The sequence below is a fragment of the Pantherophis guttatus genome, chromosome 9 (genome assembly GCF_059756535.1).
Source record: "Pantherophis guttatus breed Tessera chromosome 9, ASM5975653v1, whole genome shotgun sequence".
In the NCBI taxonomy this organism is placed as follows: Eukaryota; Metazoa; Chordata; class Lepidosauria; order Squamata; family Colubridae; genus Pantherophis; species Pantherophis guttatus.
Window position 1 is genome coordinate 24,992,887 of NC_142071.1, and position 19,614 is coordinate 25,012,500.

The following is a 19,614-nucleotide window of genomic DNA, read 5'->3' on the forward strand; positions in this document are numbered from 1 at the left end:
ATAAGGTAGAGTTAAATAAGTTAAACAAGAAACAATGGATGGAAACTAATCAAGGAGAGAAGCAATCTGGAACTGAGGAGAAACTTCCTAATAGTGAGGACAATTATGTAACCAGTGGGACAGCTTGCCTTCAGATGTTGCGGGTACTTAATCACTGGAGGTTTTTAAGAAGAGACTGGACATGGAATGGTATAGGATCTTCTGCTTGATCAGGGGGCTGGACTAGATGACCTCCAAGGTACCTTCCAGCTCTGATTCTGATTCATCTGGTCATGTTTTCAGTCTGGCCTAACTAGTTGTCTATCTAGTTGTCTACTCTGTTTCCCCTGATAATAAGCCCAATTGGGCTTTTGAGTGCATGGCCACGCACTTATTTCAGGCTTCAAAAAAATATAAGACAGGGTCTTATTTTTGGGGAAACACAGTATCTGGACAACTTAGAACTACGTTGCCTTCGGTCTGACCTAAGCGTAGTACATAAAATTATCTGCTACAATGTCCTACTTATCAATGACTACTTCAGCTTCAACCGCAACAATATACGAGCACACAATAGATACAAACTTAAGTTAAACCACTCCAAACTCGATTGCAGAAAATACAACTTCAGCAACAGAGTGGTCAATGCCCGGAATGCACTACCTGACTCTGTGGTTTCATCCCAAAACCCCCAAAACTTTAACCTTAGACTGTCTACTGTTGACTTCGCCCCATTCCTAAGAGGTCTGTAAGGGGCGTGCATAAGCGCACCAACGTGCCTTCCGTCTCTGACCTAATGTCCCCTTTTATTCATATCCATTTCATTGATAATTATCATAATGATAATTACCTAACTTGTTGGGTTGGCAATATATACAGTAAACCTCAATATAGCTTTAAGACTGTGCTGCTGTATTGCAACATACTGTGTCCTGATTGGTTAGCTCTTAGCCAATGTCCTTAAGAGGGAGCTTGAAACATGGTTTGTTTCTTTTTGCTGATCATTATTGCTGCTCTTTGCTGTGTTTGCTACTGTTTGCGACTGTTTACTGTGTATGACTATGACGACTGGTAAGAAGACTTTGTTATTGGAATATCCCTGGACTATTGTTTTACTATCTACTGCTTTATTTGTGTATGACCTGGACTGTTTATTGGACTGTGCCTTATTACTATTTCCTAAAGTAAACACAACTCAGTGTATCTTTGTGTTGGCTGTGCTTATTTGCAACTGCTCTCAGTCGCTTTCATGTGCACATCCTTGCTACTCTAGGGTTGCTCTGCAAATTCCTCAACATGTTCATAATCATGTTTATCCTTATATCTGTTATCTAATACGTGCTTGACAAAATAAACAAATAAAATAAAATAAAATAAAATAAAATAAAATAAAATAAAATAAAATAAAATAAAATAATAAAATAAAATAAAATAAAATAAAATAAAATAAAATAAAATAAAATAAAATAAAATAAAATAAAATAAAATAATAAAATAAAATAAAATAAAATAAAATAAAATAAAATAAAATAAAATAAAATAAAATAAAATAAAATAAATAGTAAGGCTGAAAGATATCCATTGACGTGTTGTCCGATAGCTCTGGATAATTCTACAGATAGCCAAAATCCAATGGGAGCTCAGCAAATCTTCTTACGTGCCTTTTTTTTTTTTAAAGGAATGGGCAACCAAGTCTAAAATTCATTCTGGTTTATCCCTGGTTTACCTTGAAATTTCCCCCTTATCAAACCGCTCCAAAAGGTGGAGCTATTTTGGCTCAGAATATTGAAAGAGCATCTCTGCCAGGGTTATATTTGGGTTTGAGGGGAGAGCCCGGGGAATAGCCTCGGAGTTGAGAACTTGAAGCAAATGAAACCAAGGGGAAGGGGTGGGTGTTGGAAGTTGAATGGAAACGCTTGGGCGGCTTTAACTAGAGCTGTCACAGTTTGTAAATGAGCTGCTGCTCCAATTTTTATTAACAAATGACTTCCATAATAAACATGATTTCTCTCCGGAGTTTGCAGATGAGAAACCACAGACCAAGATGAATTGCTATAAATGTGTGTCTCCCAAGAGGGAAAACTCCTTGCCGTATACATAAAGTGTGCGTAACGGGCATGGATCTGCACAGTCAGAAGAGACAGACAGACAAAGAAAGAAGAGAGAAAGAGAGAGAGGGGGGGAGGGAGAGAGAGAGAGGGAGAGAGAGAAGAGAGAGAGAGAGAGAGAAGAGAGAGAGAAAGAGAGAGAGGGAGGGGGGAGAGGGGAGAGGGAGGGAGGGAGAGAGAGAGGGAGAGAGAGAAGAGACAGAGAGAGAAAGAAGAGAGAGGGAAAGAGAGGGAGGGAGGGAGGGAGAGAGGGAGAAGAGAGAGAAGAGATGGACAGAGAAAGATGAGAGAAAAAGAAAAGGAGGGAGAGAGGAAGGGAGGGGGAAAGGGAGGAGAGGGAGGGAGGGAGAGAGAGGGGGAAGGGAGGGGGAGAGAGGGAATGAGAGAGAGAAGAGACAAACAGAGAGAAAGAGAGAGAGGGAGGAAGGGAGAGAGGGAGAAGAGAGAGAGAAGAGACAGACAAAGACGAGAGAGAGGGGGGGAGAGAGAGGGAGGGAGGGGAGGAGAGAGAGGGAGAGAGAGAGAGATAAGAGACAGGCAGACAGAAAAGAAGAGAGGGGGAGAGAAAGAGAGATCCATAAGTACTCCCAGCCCGCCCCCCCTCCCTCTCTCCCTCCCTCCCTCTCCCCCCCCTCTCTCTCTCTCCCACTGATGAAGCTACAGCTCATTTTGCCAAGCTGTCACTCACTGCTGTGTTCATTATGAGGAAATGAACTCCATTTCCAAACATCCCAAAGACAGGGAGTAATTGGGTTCTCTGAAGCCTTTTCACTTAATTTACTCAAGTTGTATTTATTTCGTACCGAATTAGTTTTTTAGCAGCTGATGGACAAGGCATCAGAAAAAAATAAAAATAAAAGCTGAAGCCAAGTACAAGGGATAATAAACTTGGATGGAGGAATATCAATCTCTCTCTTTTCCCCTCCCTGTTCCCCACCCTCCACCCCAATCTGGGAATGTGTACAAAATGCTCTATGGCCATGATGGTGAACCTATGGCACACATGCCACAGCTGGCACGCAGAGCCATATCTGGGGGCACGCGAGCGTTGCCCTAGCTGAGCTCCAGGGCGCATGCGTGCGCTGGCCAGCTGATTTTCGGGCTTTCTGGGCCCACCGGAAGTTGGGAAACGGGCTGTTTCCTGCCTCCTGGGGTGTGGGGAAGACTGTTTTCACCCTCCCCAGGTTCCTAGAAAGCCTCTGGAGTCTGGGGAGAGTGAAAAACGGGCCTTCCAGGCCTATCAGAAGTCAGGAAATGGGCCATTTCCGGCCTCCGGGAGGTGGGGAAAGTCTCTGGAGTGTGGGGAGGGCGAAAAACGGGCCTACCAGGCCCACCATGCCATCACGTGCCAAAAGTGGGGAGAGTGGGGGAGTCGTGCACACATGTGTGGGGGGGGGTGAGGGGGGATTAAATTATGAGTGTGGGCATGCACACGCCATGGTGCGTGTGGTCTAGCTGGCCTCCTGCACCACAGCAAGGGGGCGTTTTTGCCCTCCCCGGGCTCCGGAGGCTTTCCTTGAGCCTCTGGGAGGGTGAAAACGACCTCCCCAGGCTCTGGAGGCCCTCCAGAGGCCAGAAACAAGCCCGTTTCTGGCCTTCCCAAACTTCTGGTAGGCCCGTTTTTCATCCTCCCCAAGCCTCCATATGCGCCCTGCACTTACCTGCATCCAAAATGGGCTGTGTGGGGACTCCTGGGAGGGGAGGGGTGGGCAGGGCCAGCCAGGAGTGGGATTTGGGGGGTTCTCCAAACTGCACAGAATCTTAGCTAGAGGTTCTCCCAAACCCCTGCGAACCCCCAGCAGCCTACCCCTGGCTTCTCTTAATCTCTGTGGGGCTAAGAGGCCATTTATTTTCAACACACTCTTTTAAATGCTCGGCAAAAATAGCATCTATCTTTTTTAAAGGGGACTTTTAGAGTCATTAATAAGTTCAGTTCTCTTGTATTTTACTTGCTGGACTGGTTCAGATGGATAGACCTGGACTAATGAGCCCGATCTTTATACATTTAAGTCCAGTTCTAGAAATACATTCCTAATTTACCAAAGTGGACAATATATCACAGAGCAAAGTGTGAATGTGGGGGAAAAAAAATCAATCTACTGTCCACTGAAGGAGGTGATTCAGCTTCCTTAGGTGTCTTGAATAATTAAGAAACCGAACTTCAGGGAACACATCATTAACTTCTCCAAATTGATAATGGAGTCTGAAAGCAGGTAAATTAACTATCGTCAGACTAGTAGATCTGGGCGGCGGAAATACCACAAGATGGTAGCAAAGATGCTATTGTATGGTCACCCAAAATAGAATAGAATAGAATAGAATTTTTTATTGGCCAAGTGTGATTGGACACACAAAGAATTTGTCTTTGGTGCATAGGCTCTCAGTATACATAAAAGATACGTTTGTCAAGAGTCATAAGGTACAACACTTAATGATAGTCATAGGCTACAAATAAGCAATCAGGAAACAATCAATATAAATCGTAAGGGTACAAGCAACAAAGTTACAGTCATACAGTCATAAGTGGAAGGAGATGGGTGATGGGAACGATGAGAAGATTAATAGTAGTGCAGACTTAGTAAATAGTTTTCAGTCCAGATATGGTAGCCCTAAAACCACTGTTTCCCCAATTTTGTCTGCTTGAAGATGGGAGGTATGGTGGCTGGGGAATTCTGGGAGTTGAAGTCCACCCTTCTTCAAGTTGTTAAGATTGAAAAACACTGCCCTAAACTAGAACATCAGATCTCAACTATTGGAAAGTTTCCCAATTGAAACTATGATTGAGTCTGTCCATATATTTTGCGAAATTAAAGAATAAGTTTGCATCCTGGACCGCTACGTGTGAAGCATCCCTTGGATTATCAAACAGGCTCCAGGAGGCTTCCGACGAGACCCGTTGAAAACAAGCAAACAAAATGAACAGGAGACTAATCAGAGAAATTAGCAGAGGATTGGAAAGCAAGCTGCGCTTCTTTCATTTCTCCATCTTAAATAAAAAAGTGCAATCATAAAAGCCACATGGCACATTGGAGATGGATGCCATGTGGGCTAATAAAGATTTGAAAGGCATGTTTGGGCTCCCTCGGATGAAAGCAGTGATTGAAGTCCAGAAGACATCTAGCACAGGAGCAGGAAGCAAAAATCTCCTTGCTAATGTCCCACCTTTTCTCAGCAGGAGATAGGACAATCCTTCTGGCATTCTAATTAAAACCTTGTTATCTTGTCCCCAGCAGGCATGGACTGAATTTCATGGGCACAATGCAAACTTTGCCAGTTAAGTATTTGCAGCGTGGAAGAAAGAAAGGAAAAAAATCTGTGCCCTTGAATCTGAATTCCAAAGGGACTAAAGCTATATAGCAACTTCTCAGGCTGGGGAAACCACAGTTGCCTGGGAAAAAAACATAATAAAAAGAAGATGCTACTGCTGAATTATCCCACGTGCTTCTTGAAAAGGATATTGCCGGAGAATGTAACACCACAGCAAATGAGAAGCAAGATGGAGTTTATGGAGTCAGTAACCGGCTTGATGAAAATTCATGGGGGAGAAACAGCAGACAGCTTAGTATGGAAAGAGTTAACCTTGGGATTATCTAGTGTAGGATATGCAGTCTGGTAATTGAAAAAGCTTCTTCTTTCTTTTTCCCCCTTGTCCACAGCTAGCGAAGCTCAGGAATATCCCAAATTGAAGGGAATTTAGAGTTTTAAGCCCATGTAATTGCCTGTGAGAATTACCTTGGGAGACAGAAGAAGGAGCTGCAGCCTAGACAATGGCCAAATAAAAGAAACATGAATTCCAAAGCAGGAATTGGGATGGAAAAAGCATCTAAGAGTTGAATCTCCATAGTTCTCTAGAATGTAAAAAAAGTAAGGCAGGGAAAAGTATTTTCAGACTTGCAAGATTCATCAACCGACAGCAGTGGTGGGCTGCTGGGGGTTCACAGGGGTTTGGGAGAACCGCTAGCTAAGATTCTGTGCAGTTTGGAGAACCCCCAAATCTCATTCCTGGCTGGCCCTGCCCACCCTCCCCTGCCCCTCCCAGGAGTCCCCATCCGGCCTGTTTTGGATGCAGGTAAGTGCAGGGTGCGCACGGAGACTTGTGGAGGGCAAAAAAAGGGCCTACCGGAAGTTCGGGAAGGCCAGAAACAGGCCCGTTTCCAGCCTCCAGAGGGCCTCTGGAGCCTGGGGAGGCCGTTTTTGCCCTCCAGTTGGCCTTGGACTAAGCTGGGAATGAAGTAATTCTCAGCTATTACAATAAAATAGGTTTGTTTGGGACTAATTGTGTCTTGTAATGACTAAGTGAGCCTAGGACACAACAATTATTAAAAGGGAATAGCAATATCAATAACACTTAAATTTATATACCGCTTTACATATACCCTACAATGAGCGTCTCTGCATTTGCAAGGCAGAGGTAGAAGTCCTGGCTCACATCCTATTTGACTGTTGCTTGTATAAGGGAGTGAGAGCCAGGTAGCTTGGTCCATATACCAAACGAATGACCCATTGGGATCCCCATATCAAAACAACTTTCTTTATATGCGGCCAAGAACCTGAAAATAACATTTAACACAGCTACAGGGATCTACTTAAACAAAATGGTTCAGTTGAGATCTGCATACATGGGACTGATTGGGGTAGATTGTAAAGGAGACACCGAAATATAAGTTTATGTCATTTTATTCTATTTTATATATTTATGTATTAAATTATATTGTATCTTATCCTATAACTATTGTATCTTATCCTATAACTATCTCATTTTAAATGGTTTGTATAAGATTTTATTGGTGACATGTGTTTGCACCTTGTGCTTTGATATGGCCTACAGGTTAATCAATAAAGCTATCATATCATATACCACTTTACAGTGCTATATAGCCCTCTCTAAGTGGTTTTACAGTGTCAGCATCTTGCCCCCAACAATCTGGGTCCTCATTTTACCCATCTCGGAAGGATGGAAGGCTGAGTCAACCTTGAGTTGGTCAGGATCAAACTGCTGGCAGTTGGCAGAATTAGCCTGCAATACTGCATTCTAACTACTGTGCCACCACTCCTTCATTCCTTCCTTCCTTCCTCTTCCTCTTCCTCTTCCTTCTTTAGTAATAGCACTTAGACTTATATACTGCTTCACAGTGCTTTTACAGCCCTCTCTAAGCGGTTTTACAGAGTCAGCATCTTGCCCCCAACAATCTGGGTCCTCATTTTACCCACCTCGGAAGGATGGAAGGCTGAGTCAGCCTGGTGAGATTTGAACTGCCAAATTGCCGGCAGCCGGCAGCCAGCAGAAGTAGCCTGCAGTACTGCACTCTAACCATTGCACCACCGTGGCTCGTATGGTTTAATTCGAGCTACTAGGGCAGTCAATGAGAAGCAGTTATTTGTGGCTGATCGCAGTATACATCCATCCTATCGTTCGTGATCTCATCGAAAAGCCTTGGATCCTTTCATTGCCGTTCTGTTGCGCTTGCATATTTTGCACAGACACACACCCTCTCGCTGAACGTTTTGTGCTTTTGCTGATCCGAACGGAGTAGGCAATCCGCAAACAGCCGTTCGTTGTTTCCATGAATCCAGCATCCATCCAGCCTTTTGAGTATAGATCACGTCTAGCGTTTCGACTGAGAACAGACAAAGCTCCTGTCTGACCAGAGGTCCAAGGCTAAAGACAGTGCCTCCATCTTTGACTCAGACGGTCGCGTTATAAATTATGCAGTCATTGCCATCTATTATTCAAGATAATTTATTTGGGATGTTTAGATCAGCAATTTGTGAACACAACGCAGCCCTTTTCCTGGTTCGGTAATGAATATATTGGAAGAGGAGGGACAGAAGTAAGAAGAAATATTGCAATGAAGACACCAGTAAATTAATCAGCCATAGGCTGCAACATGACAGCTTAACAGGAGGTTATTGTTGTCGTCATTCAAAGCCTACTCTGCTGACATCAATGCACTGAGTTTCCAATTACTTTGGTGCCTGCATATGTAAGCTTTCAAATTGCTCTGTGAGATGCTTTCTCGTCCCTTCCTTTCTGAATCTCAGATGTCTTGATTTGGTGAAAAGTTGCTAAAAGATACGTCATGTTGATTACATTCCCATTGAGAAATAGGGGGATATTTCCACCAACTGTTCCCACACCCCCTAACATTTTCCAAAACTGAAGCCTTGTTCCAATATCTAAGGCAGGGGTCAGCAACCTGCGGCTCTGGAGCCACATGTGGCTCTTTCACCCCTCTGTTGCGGCTCCCTGTCACTCAAAATATGTGTCCCAACCTCCAATGTGTGACACCTGCCGGCACGCGATTTATTGAGCTTTTCAACCCCCAGTAGGCCAATCATGGATAAATACAAGAAAAGAAAAGTTTCAGAAGAAAAGAGAATGTTTAATTCAACTACATATGCTAGTTTTTGGCTGCTCAAGAAATAGTCAGGACACGGGAAGGGTTTTGTGGCTCCCGGTGTTTTCTTTTCTGTGGGAAACGGGTCCAAATGGCTCTTTGAGTGTTTAAGGTTGCAGACCCATGATCTAAGGGGATGCCACAAAGAAGAGGTGGTCAACCTATTCTCCAAAGCACCTGAAGGTAGAACAAGAAGTGATGGATGGAAACCTATTAAATCTAGTTTAATGAAAAGAAGGACCAGGGGAGACATGATAGCAGGGTTCCAATATCTCAGGGGCTGCCACAAAGAAGAGGGAGTCAAGCTATTCTCCAAAGCACGTGAGGGCAGGACAAGAAGCAATGGGTGGAAACTAATCAAGGAGAGAAACAACTTAGAACTAAGGAGAAATTTCCTGACAGTCAGAACAATTAATCAGTGGAACAACTTGCCTCTAGATGTTGTAAATGCTCCAACACAGGAAATTTTTAAGAAGATGTTGGATAACCATTTGTCTGAAGTGGTGTAGGGTTTCCTGCCTAAGCTGGGGGTTGGACTAGAGACCTCCAAGTCCCTTCCAACTGTTATTCTAGTCTATTCTAAGGAGAGAAGCAACCTAGAACTTTCCTAACAATTAGAACAATTAATCAAGTGTAACTCCAACAGAAGTATAGAACAAATCCTAACAGAGAAAAGTTCCTTCAACACAGCAAACCTTGTAGAATCTGCTCCTCGGGGACATAACCAATCCTCAGCTGGAAAAAGTGTGAGCGCCATACCATTTGCTGTTTGATATTAAAGACAGATCTGCTTCAGAAAAGGTTTTAGGCAAAGAGAAAGTTGGAAAGCCAGCTCCAGAGGAGATTGCCATCTCTTGTTTCAACCAATCCCTTAATCAATTCCTCTCCAAGAAAATCAGAAAGCGACGGCAAGCTGAGATGTACTTCAACAAGCCTCCTGCTGATTTTGGTCCAGAAAAACCTATCTTTTATTCCTCACATGAGTCATGCTACCTACGGACAACAGAGATAGTTCAAACGTGGCCCTCGGAGTCAGAATACAAGATGTCCAGTAAAAATACCGCAAAAGAGCTGCTGAAAACTTCAAAGGCCAAGTCGAAAAGCTGAAGACTTTCTTTAAATGAAGGAATGGTGGCGATGAAGAAAGAGGAAAACTCATCCAGGTAGTCTACAACCTACTACAGTTTGTTTAGGGACCGTTCGAAGTTACAATGGCACTGAAAAAAGTGACTTACGACCAGAGATGGGCTGCTGGGGGTTCGCAGGGGTACAGGAGAACCTCTAGCTAAGTTTCTGTGTTGTTCGGAGAACCCCCAAATCCTATTCCTGGCTGGCTCCGTCCACCCACCCTACTCCTCCCAGGAGTCCCCACGCAGCCCATTTTGGAGGGCAAAAACGCCCCCTCCCACCATGGTGCAGGAGGCCGACTAGGCCACGCCCACCATGGCCACGCCCACCCAGCAACTGGGCAGAGAATCCCTTGCTAAAATATTTGAAGCCCACCCCTGCTTACGACCATTTTTCACTCAACCGTTGCAGCATCCCCAGATTTACTTTGATCCAAATTCAGACGCTTGGCAACGGATTCATATTTATGATAGTTTGCTGTGTCCCGAGATCACGCAATCCCCTCTTTTGACTTCTGACAAGCAAAGTCGAATGGGGAAGGCCAATTCACTAAACAGCCTTGTTGCCAACTTAACCCACTGCAGTGACTGACTTATCAACTGTGGCAAGAAAGATTATACAAGGGGGCAAAACTCGCTTAACGTCTGTCTCATTTAGCGACAGAAATTGTAGGCTCAACGGTAGTCGTATGTTGAGGACTATCTGTACTTCATGCACCAGCCACTTGAACTTTTCTTCAGTATTGTTCCTTTATTCTGGAGTTTATTTAGGAAATATATTTTCCTTACTTGCATGTATGTATTATGCATTATTTTATAAATCAACTAAATAGGGAGGATATGCAAATCACACCAGGCCATAAGTACAGTGATATCTTGGTACTTCAACTGCTTTGAAACTCATTGAATTTGGTACTCTTTTGATGTGAACATTTTTGTCCCTGTATTCATCGTGTCAGGCCTGGAAGCATCTTTTTTGTTGGATCTTTAGGCCTGCCACATTTACTACGGTGGGAAAATGGGAGGTGGGATTGTATGGAGCCAGGGTGATATGTAGTCATAATAACATTCCTTTCTCAGAGAGTCAAGGACATCTTGCCCTGCACCTGAAGGGGTGTGACTGGGAGGCATCTCCAGTTGGGACGGTGCTTGGATTGGACCACGTGATGGACATGTGAGTGCTGGGCAGGGACTTGGACTTTCCTTTGGGTGGGGAAAACCTGGGAGCTTTCAGATTCGGGTTTTCCAAGATGTGCCAATATGACATCTCTAATAAAATGGAACTTTGAGGGAAACTCAAGCCTCAGAGGTTTCTTTCATTGGGGGTGTTACTTGGAACTCTGACACACCGTTTGTTTGGTATTCAACACATTTTGATGTGAAAATTTTGTCCCAGTATTCATTGTTTGTTTGGTACTCAACACACAAGCTAGAACTTGTCAGGATCAGCTCCCTTGTGACTCACAATATTATTCCTTATGAGAAAAAAAATTTGTTTGGTACTTATTGCTTTCGCTACTCACCACATCCCTTGGAACCAATTAACAATGAGTACCGAAGTACAACTTTACATGCATACATACATGGAGTTAGTTAACCAACTCAATGGGTTTGTGTGAATTAAGTCTTCGGGGTCTTTAAGTGATTAATTATATGTGCTATATGCACTCAGGGAGCCTCAGAAAATCACAGCAGATACCCAATAGCATAACCGGCACAACAGCACAACTTCAAGACATAAATCCTCGAAGTTTTCATGTTGTGGTGCAGAAGCAAAGTTTACTTCTCCGATCATAAAACAACGCACAGGTATTAATTAAAGCATCCTCTTGAGGCAGAGGCAGAGGTCCAATTAATTTGGTGCGAGACGAGAGCAGATTGGGTTCTTCAGACTTCAGGGATAGTAAAAGGACTGGAGAGCTCTGTACTGGAGGAGACACATTTTTACAGAGGAAAGCTGGACTATTATTACCCGGCAAAAATCGATAAACGTTCAATTCCGTATTCTTCAATTCTGCAGGGAATTGCTGGGACTGGTTATGAAGAACTATCTTTGTCTGCTGCAGAAAAGATGTGTTTCCGTTGGCTGATTATTGAGGCACCTGAGGCGCTCAGGAAAACATTGCCTACACTCATTCACACCCATGCACAAACATACACGCTTTGCTGCCTTAGCCTGACTGCATTAGAAATAGATATAGAATAACAGAGTTGGAAGGGAATAACAGAGTTGGAGGTCTTCTAATCCAACCCTCTGCTTAGGCAGGACACCCTACACCACTTCAGACAAATGGTTGTCCGATCTCTTCTTAAAAACTTCCAGAGTTGGAGCATTCACAACTTCTGGAGCCAAGTTGTTTCACTGGTTAATTGTTCTCACTGTCAAGAAATTTCTCCTTAGTTCTAAGTTGCTTCTCTCCTTGATTACCGTATTTTTTGGAATATAAGATGCACCTTAGTTTTTGGGGAGGAAAATAAGACAAAAGCTGATTGGCAGGTGGATTGGCCTCCCGGAATACTCCTAATCAGCTGTCCCCAGAGGTGAATTTTAGCACAAGGTTCCTTGGTTGTGAGCTCTGTGCCTTGCTTTTTTTTTTTTTTTTGCTTTTTTTTCCTGCTTCTGAAACTTCTGAAACTCTGTTTCAGAAAAAAAAAAACTTTTTTTCCTGCCTCTGAAAGCCTCCGAAACAGAGCTTCAGAAAAAAAGCCTCTGAAGCTCTGTTTGGGGGCTTCTTTTCTGGAGCTCTGTTTGGGGCTTCTTTTCTGGAGCTCTGTTTGGGGCTTCTTTTCTGGAGCTCTGTTTGGGGGCTTCTTTTCTGAAGCTCTGTTTGGGGGCTTTTTTTCTGAAGCTCTGTTTGGGGGCTTCTTTTCTGGAGCTCTGTTTGGGGCTTCTTTTCTGAAGCTCTGTTTGGGGGCTTCTTTTCTGAAGCTCTGTTTGGAGGCTTTTTTTCTGAAGCTCTGTTTGGAGGCTTCTTTTCTGAAGCTCTGCTTGGAGGCTTTTTTTCTGAAGCTCTGTTTGGGGGCTTTTTTTCTGAAGCTCTGTTTGGGGGCTTCTTTTCTGGAGCTCTGTTTGGGGCTTCTTTTCTGAAGCTCTGTTTGGGGGCTTCTTTCTGAAGCTCTGTTTGGGGGCTTCTTTTCTGAAGCTCTGTTTGGGAGCTTCTTTTCTGAAGTTTTGTTTCTGATTCTTTTTTCAGCCTCTGAAACCTCCATTTGAGAAGCTGATCGGGGCTACATTCGGAGTATAAGACACACCCAGATTTTCACCCTCTTTTTTTGGGGGGGGGGAGAAGATACGTCTTATACTTTGAAAAATACAGTAGTTTCGACCCATCGCTTCTTATCCTGCCTTCAGGTGCTTTGGAGAATATCTTGACACCCTCTTCTTTGTGGCAGCCCCTGAGATATTGGAAGACTGCTATCATATCACCCCTAGTCCTTCTTTTCATCAGACTAGACATACCCAGTTCCAGCAACTGTTCTTTATATGTTTTAGCCTCCAGTCCCTTAATTATCTTTGTTGCTCTTCTCTACACTCTTTCTAGAGTCCCCACATCTTTTTTACATCGTGGCATTAGAAAACCCAGAAGCCCAAGGATGACATTGGAACTCTTCTCACGCCAAGTCACCAAGACGAATGATGGGTAAGTCTTCAAAACCAAATAAAATGATACCAAATCATCACTCTTAAGAGCCCAGGAAGGCAGGAAAACAGAGCCAAAAAGAAGGAGCAGATGCTTGTTTGATCAAGTATGTGTTTGCGGTCAAAAGTGACAGCTCTTTGCCAGTATTCCTGGAGTGAGAAAATTGCTGGAAAACCACACAACCGTCCTTTTGCAAAATCCTTACCTGCTTCCCCTCTGTGCCCCTCCTTCACCCCAAAGGCTGAAATTGAAATGGGTCAGCTCCAGCTTTTCCTAACCCTGCAGCTGCTCTTCGCTGGAAGTTAGCCTCGGAGTCTTAGTCCAAGAGAGCAGCAAAGCGGTCCAGTTTCCAAATTTAAACTCCTCTTCCCTTTGTACACAACAAATGGGGAAATATTCATTGGGGGGAGGGGAGGTTACAGAAACTGGAAAAACAGCGACGGGCACATGGGAAACATGTAGATTCAGACAGGCGGTACAATGTCTAGGGCCCTCCGAGAGATGGTTGAACATGGGATTGGCTGCAGCCCATAATGTCCTGGAGCAACTCATTACACCGCCTGCCATAGATGGTATTTGTTCTCTTGTTTTCACCATTTGTCAAGCTGTCACTGCCGACTCCATAATGGCTTACTCCCTACGTTGCCCTGACTTCAATAATCCCAAAGGTTAGGGTGCCAGAGGACATTTGCTGCTCTTGTGCATAACGGATTGTATAGCCAAGAAATGTGCAATCACCGCTCAACAGATTGACAAGGCTGCCTTCCGTGGGATCTCTCATCTCCACCCCTCTGCCTTACGGTTTTTCCCAACCACATGTAGACATTCCATTTCAAAGGAATCATGTGACATTCACTGTTCAAAAGCTTGTTTGTCTTCACCAGCATTGGCTCCTTTTTAATCCCAACCCAAGTTTGCATAAATGAAGTACGGTTTGAAAAAAGGAGGGAGGGAATTGAATAAGAAGACCAAAGTCTTCTTTGGTTGCACGAAATATAAATGGAACCATGGGAATCAAAACCCAACAATTCCTAAAATCCAGGAGAGAAGGAACCTAAAACTAAGAAGAAATTTAGCAATAGCAATAGTCCTTATATACTGCTTCACAGTGATTTTTACAGCCCTCTCTAAGCATCTACAGAGTCAGCATATTTGCCCCCTACAATCTGGGTCCTCATTTTACCCACCTTGGAAGGATGAAAGGCTGAGTCAACCTTGAGCTGGGATGGATGGATAGGGAAGGGAAGGGAAGGGAAGGGAAGGGAGGAAGGAAGGAAGGAAGGAAGGAAGGAAAGAAGGAAGGAAGGAAGGAAGGAAGGAAGGAAGGAAGGAAGGAAGGAAGGAAGGAAGGAAGGACTCAAGACATATACATTGCTTCATAATGCTTTGCAGCCCTCTCTAAGTGGTATACAGAGTCAGCCTCTTGCCCCCAGCAATCTGGGTCCTCATTTTACCCACCTCGGAAGGATAGAAGGCTGAGTCAGCCTTGAGCCTGGTGGGATTCAAACTGCTAAATTGCAGGCAGCCGGTAGTCGACAGAAGTAGCCTGCAGTACTGTACTGTAACCACTGTGCCACCGCATCATCATCAGTTTCTTGACAATTAGAACAATTAACCAGGGGAACGACTTGTGAATGCTCCAACACAGGGGTGAAATTCTTCCGGTTCGGACCAGATCAGGCAATTCATTAGCAATGGTGGCGGGTAGTTCAGAGAACCGGTAGCAAAAATCCGTGTCCCCCACCTCCCATGCCCACCCAATCTCCCAGTCCCCACTTGCCTACTTGGCAGCTTGCTGCTTCTTTCGGGCTCGCTCTCTTTTCCTGCCTTGCTTCAGCTGCTGCAATCCATTGCATCTGCTAGCAACTTAATCTGCCTGCCTGCAATCAATGCAATCGGTGAGCAGCTCAATCTGCCTGCCTGCCTGCCTGCCTTGTGCTTGCAATTTGGTTAGTAACTGGGAGCTTTTAAAAAAATAGTTAATAGGGTTTTTTTAGGAGTTTTATTTTTTTTTAGACATAGCAATTTAAAGTTAAGAAAGTTTTAAATTTAGCTGCTTTTATCTTAAAATATAAATAAAATAAAATAATAAAATAAAATATTTGTGCAGCTTTCTGAGATTTGGTGTGTTTCTGTAGTGTTTCACTCTAACTACACAAACGCACAAAATCTCACAAAGCTGTATGTGGCATTTTGTGTGTGTAAAGTGTGAAAGTTGGTTTTTGAGCTTTTTGTGGCTGTGTGAGGTTCCTGCTTGTTGCAGGGGCTATTTTGGGTCAAGTGCAGCTGTTTTTACATTGTGTGTGTGTGTCAGTTGTGTTGTGTTGTGTTGTGTGTAAAGTGTGAAAGCTGGTTTTTGGAACCTCTTATTGTTTTGTACTTTGTTTATTATTTTTATTATTTATTATTATTGGCCATGCCCACCCGGTCACCTGATCACCAAGCCATGCCCACCAGGTCACCTGACCACCAAGCCATGCCCACCAATTAACCCACGCCCAAAGAGCCAGTAGGGAAAATATTTAGATTTCACCCCTGCTCCAACACTGGAAGTTTTTAAGAAGAGATTGGACAACCATTTGTCTGAAGTGGTGTAAGGTTTCCTGCCTAGGCAGGGGGTTGGACTAGAAGACCTCCAAGGCCCCTTCCAACTCTGTTATTCTGTTCTATTCTAATTCAGACAAGCCTCGACTTACACCATTAGAAATTACAAAGGCACTAAAAAAAAAAATCACTTATCTGACCATTTTCCCCACTAATGACCATTGCAGTATCTCTGTGATCACGGGATCAAAATTCAAAGATACTTGGCAACTGGTTCATATTTATGACGTTTGCAATGTCCTGTTGTAAGTCGAGGGGTCTTATGATCACCTTTCCGCATCCAGTTTTTGGTCACCCCATTACAAAAAAGACGTTGAGACTTTGGGGGAAAAAGTGCAAAGAAGAGCAACTAAAACGCCTGGAGACAAAAAAAACAACAACATAGGATGAATGGTTGCCGGAATTGGGTAGGGCTAGTCTAGAGAAAAGAAGGACTAGGAGTGACAGAATAACAGCATTCCAATATTTGAGGGGCTGCCACAAAGAAAACAGAGTCAACTGATTTGGCAAAGCACCAGAAGGCAAGACAAGAAACCAATGGATGGAAACTAATCAAGGAGAGAAGCAACCGGGAATTTTAGGAAAAACTTCCTAACAGTGAGGACAATTTACCAGTGGAACTACTGGCCTAGGTGCTCCATCACTGGAGGTTTTTAAGACAAGACTGGGCAGGAGTAATGGGTCCCTCTTACCTTCGCTATTGGTTTGGAACTGGGAGCGCTCATGCGCGGCAGTCCTGTACATGCACAGAACCTTCTGTGCGTGCGGAGAGCATCTCCGGACCTGGCACAGGACCTAGTTATCTTCGAGACCGCCTGCTGCTACCGATGACCTCCCATCGACCTGTGCGCTCCCACAGAGAGGGCCTCCTCAGGGTGCCATCAGCCAAACAATGTAGGCTGGTGACCCCCAGGGGGAGGGCCTTCTCTGTGGGGGCACCCACCCTCTGGAATCAGCTGCCCCCAGAGATAAGGAGAATCCAAGACCTGAGTGCCTTCCACCGTGCCCTTAAAACTTTCCTTTTCTAGCAAGCCGGGCTGGCTTAAAAATTTTTTTAAATGTTTTTAATTGGTCTGTCACTTTTAAAATTATGGGGCCAAGTAGATATATATTCTTTTAATTGTTTTTAATGTTTGTATTTTATGTTTCTTATTTGTGGCTGTACACCACCCTCCGGGAGAAGGGCGGTATATAAATTTGAAATAAATAAATAAATAAAATAAAATCAGTGATGACCTCCGGGTGGGTGGGCGGGGCTTCCCTCCACCACCATTACCGGTTCACCCAAACCAGGCTGAACCGGTAGAAACCCATCATGGCTGGACAGCCATTTGTCTGGAATAGTATTGGGTCTCATGCTTGATCAGGGGGTTAGACTAGAAGACTTCCAAGGTTTCTTCCAGCTCTATTCTGATTGATTGATTGATTGATTGATTGATTGATTGATTGATTGATTGATTGGTTGGTTGGTTGGTTGGTTGGTTGATTGGTTGATTGATTGATTGATTGATTGATTGATTGGTTGGTTGATTGATTGACTTTCTGACAAGCAAGGTCAATGGGGAAGCCGGATTCATATATGAACTGTGTTACTAACTTAACAACTGCAATGATTTGCCATAACTGTGGCAATAAGGGACCTGGTGGCTCGGCAGACTGATAGCATTGTGATTAACACCAGCTGTCTGCAATTAAAGTAAGTTCGAATCTCTCCAAGGCTCAAGGTTGACTCAGCCTTCCATCCTTTCTAAGGTAGGTAAATTGAGGACCCAGTTTGTGGGGGCAATAAGCTGACTTTGTATAAACATACAAAAGTATGAAGACTATTGCTTAACGCATTGTAAGCCGCCCTGAGTCTCCGGAGAAGGGCGGCATATAAATCAAATTAAAATAAATAAATAAATAAATAAGGTTCATTCAATGGGGCAAAACTCACTTAACAAATATCTCACATAGCAACAGAAATTCTGGGCTCAGTTGTGGTCGTAAGTCGAGGATCCCCTGTGATGAATTTTGGCCTAGGGAAGATTCAGCCAAGATGCATTTTCATCCAAATGGTTTTGTCACGATAGCTGTTTGATTGAGCTTCCTGCTAGCCAATATTTTCTAGCACCATCCCCGAGCTTTAATAAGAAGGTATTAATGCTGCTTTACCTTAAAGGATTGCAATAATCACTAGAATAATAAAAATGAAGTTCTTTGTCTGCTGAGATGTGTTTTTTTTTTTAAAAAAAAAATATCGCACGCATCTCATAAATTGGTATTGAAGTCTAATCGCAACAAATATGCTCTATGACTTTCTTCCATAATGGGTCTTCCTATTAAGAGATTTTACATCCTGACCTCTCTTTAATGAACATAAAGGAGAGAGAGAGAAAATACATTAATGGAACCTGCCAAAAGAATAAAATTGGCAACCTGATTTCTTCTGATAAAGGCACCGGCAAGGGCCAATTCTGCCATCATAAATATCAGTTTAGCAAATTATTCTGTGCTCGGGGGAAGAATATAGGTAGTCAATCATAATAACGTTGACAAGGGAGAGGATTTCACAACATTTAACTGGGTTATGCGGAGCTTGCCTATCTTTTGCCTTTTTTTTGTACGCAAACTCCTTCAAAGGGATGAAAGCAGGAGGGATGGAATGGGAAAGTGAGACGACGGAGGTCCGTTTTCGACGAACAAGTTTCATTAGTCAAAATACCATATATATATATTTTCCTGTGCAATATAAAACAGGGAAGGAAAACAGTTCTGAGCAGCACGAAAAGCACTGAGCTAAAAGCTGAAAAAAAATGTCAGTGATGGTTCCAGTGATGGGCTAATATGTCTCTAACATCCCAGAATACCTTATGCCACCAGCTTGAAATTTTGAGCTTAGACAATAGAGTTGGAAAGGGTCTTGGAGGTCATCTAGCCCAACCCCGTGCTCACGGAGGTGTTGTGGTCCGCCAGCAGCCTGCGGAGCTGGAAGCGGAGTTGGACAGCGATGAGGAAGAACATGGGCCAGTCCTGGAGGCTGGGGAAGGCCCAGATGAGGGCTCTGTGTCGGAGGCAGAGATGGGGCCAGGGCCATCGGGGAGTGAGGTGCGGACTCCGGAGCCGCCAGAGGCAGATAGCAGAGAGGCAGAGGAACAGGAGGAGCCTGTTCCTGATGCACGCATGAGAAGAGCTGCCAGAAGGCAAGAGCAGCTCAAGCAAAGAGGACAACTCGGGAGTAGGGCCAAGAGATGATTGGCCCCTCCCATAAGTCTTAAAACAGACCAGTCTTCGAAGAAAAACCAGAAAGTCCAGTTGCCTCTTGAAAAAGCACCTTTGGGACAACCATGACCTGGATGACTGAGAATCTCCATAGACATCTGCCTTTGGGAAGGCAAAATCTTTGGGAAGGACTCTAACTGGACAAAACTGTCAGATCAGGGGTGAAATGCTCCCGGTTCGGACCGGATCGCCCGATCCGGTAGCGATGGCGGCGGGTGGTTCGGAGAACCAGTAGCAAAAATCCCTGCGTTCCCCCCCACACACACACACACCATGCCCAGCTGTGCCGCACAATCATCAGAGGCTTTTTTTTTTTTTTACTTTTAAAAGCATTTTTTCTACAACCTCTTCCGATAAAAAATGCTTTTAAAAGTAAAAAAAAAAAAAAAAAACGCCTCTGATGGTCGTATGGCTCAGCTGGGATCATCAGAAGCTTTTCAAAGCATTTTTTTCTTCAACCTCTTGGCCGAAGAGGTAGTAAAAAAAAATGCTTTGA

The 19,614-nt window shown here is 43.9% G+C and overlaps 1 protein-coding gene across 1 annotated transcript in view; it reads right to left on the reverse strand.

Moving 5' to 3' along the window:
* The window catches only part of LOC117668223 (opioid-binding protein/cell adhesion molecule homolog), a 991,290-nt gene that overhangs the window by 697,858 nt on the left and 273,818 nt on the right, over positions 1-19,614 (reverse strand). The window lies entirely within an intron of this gene.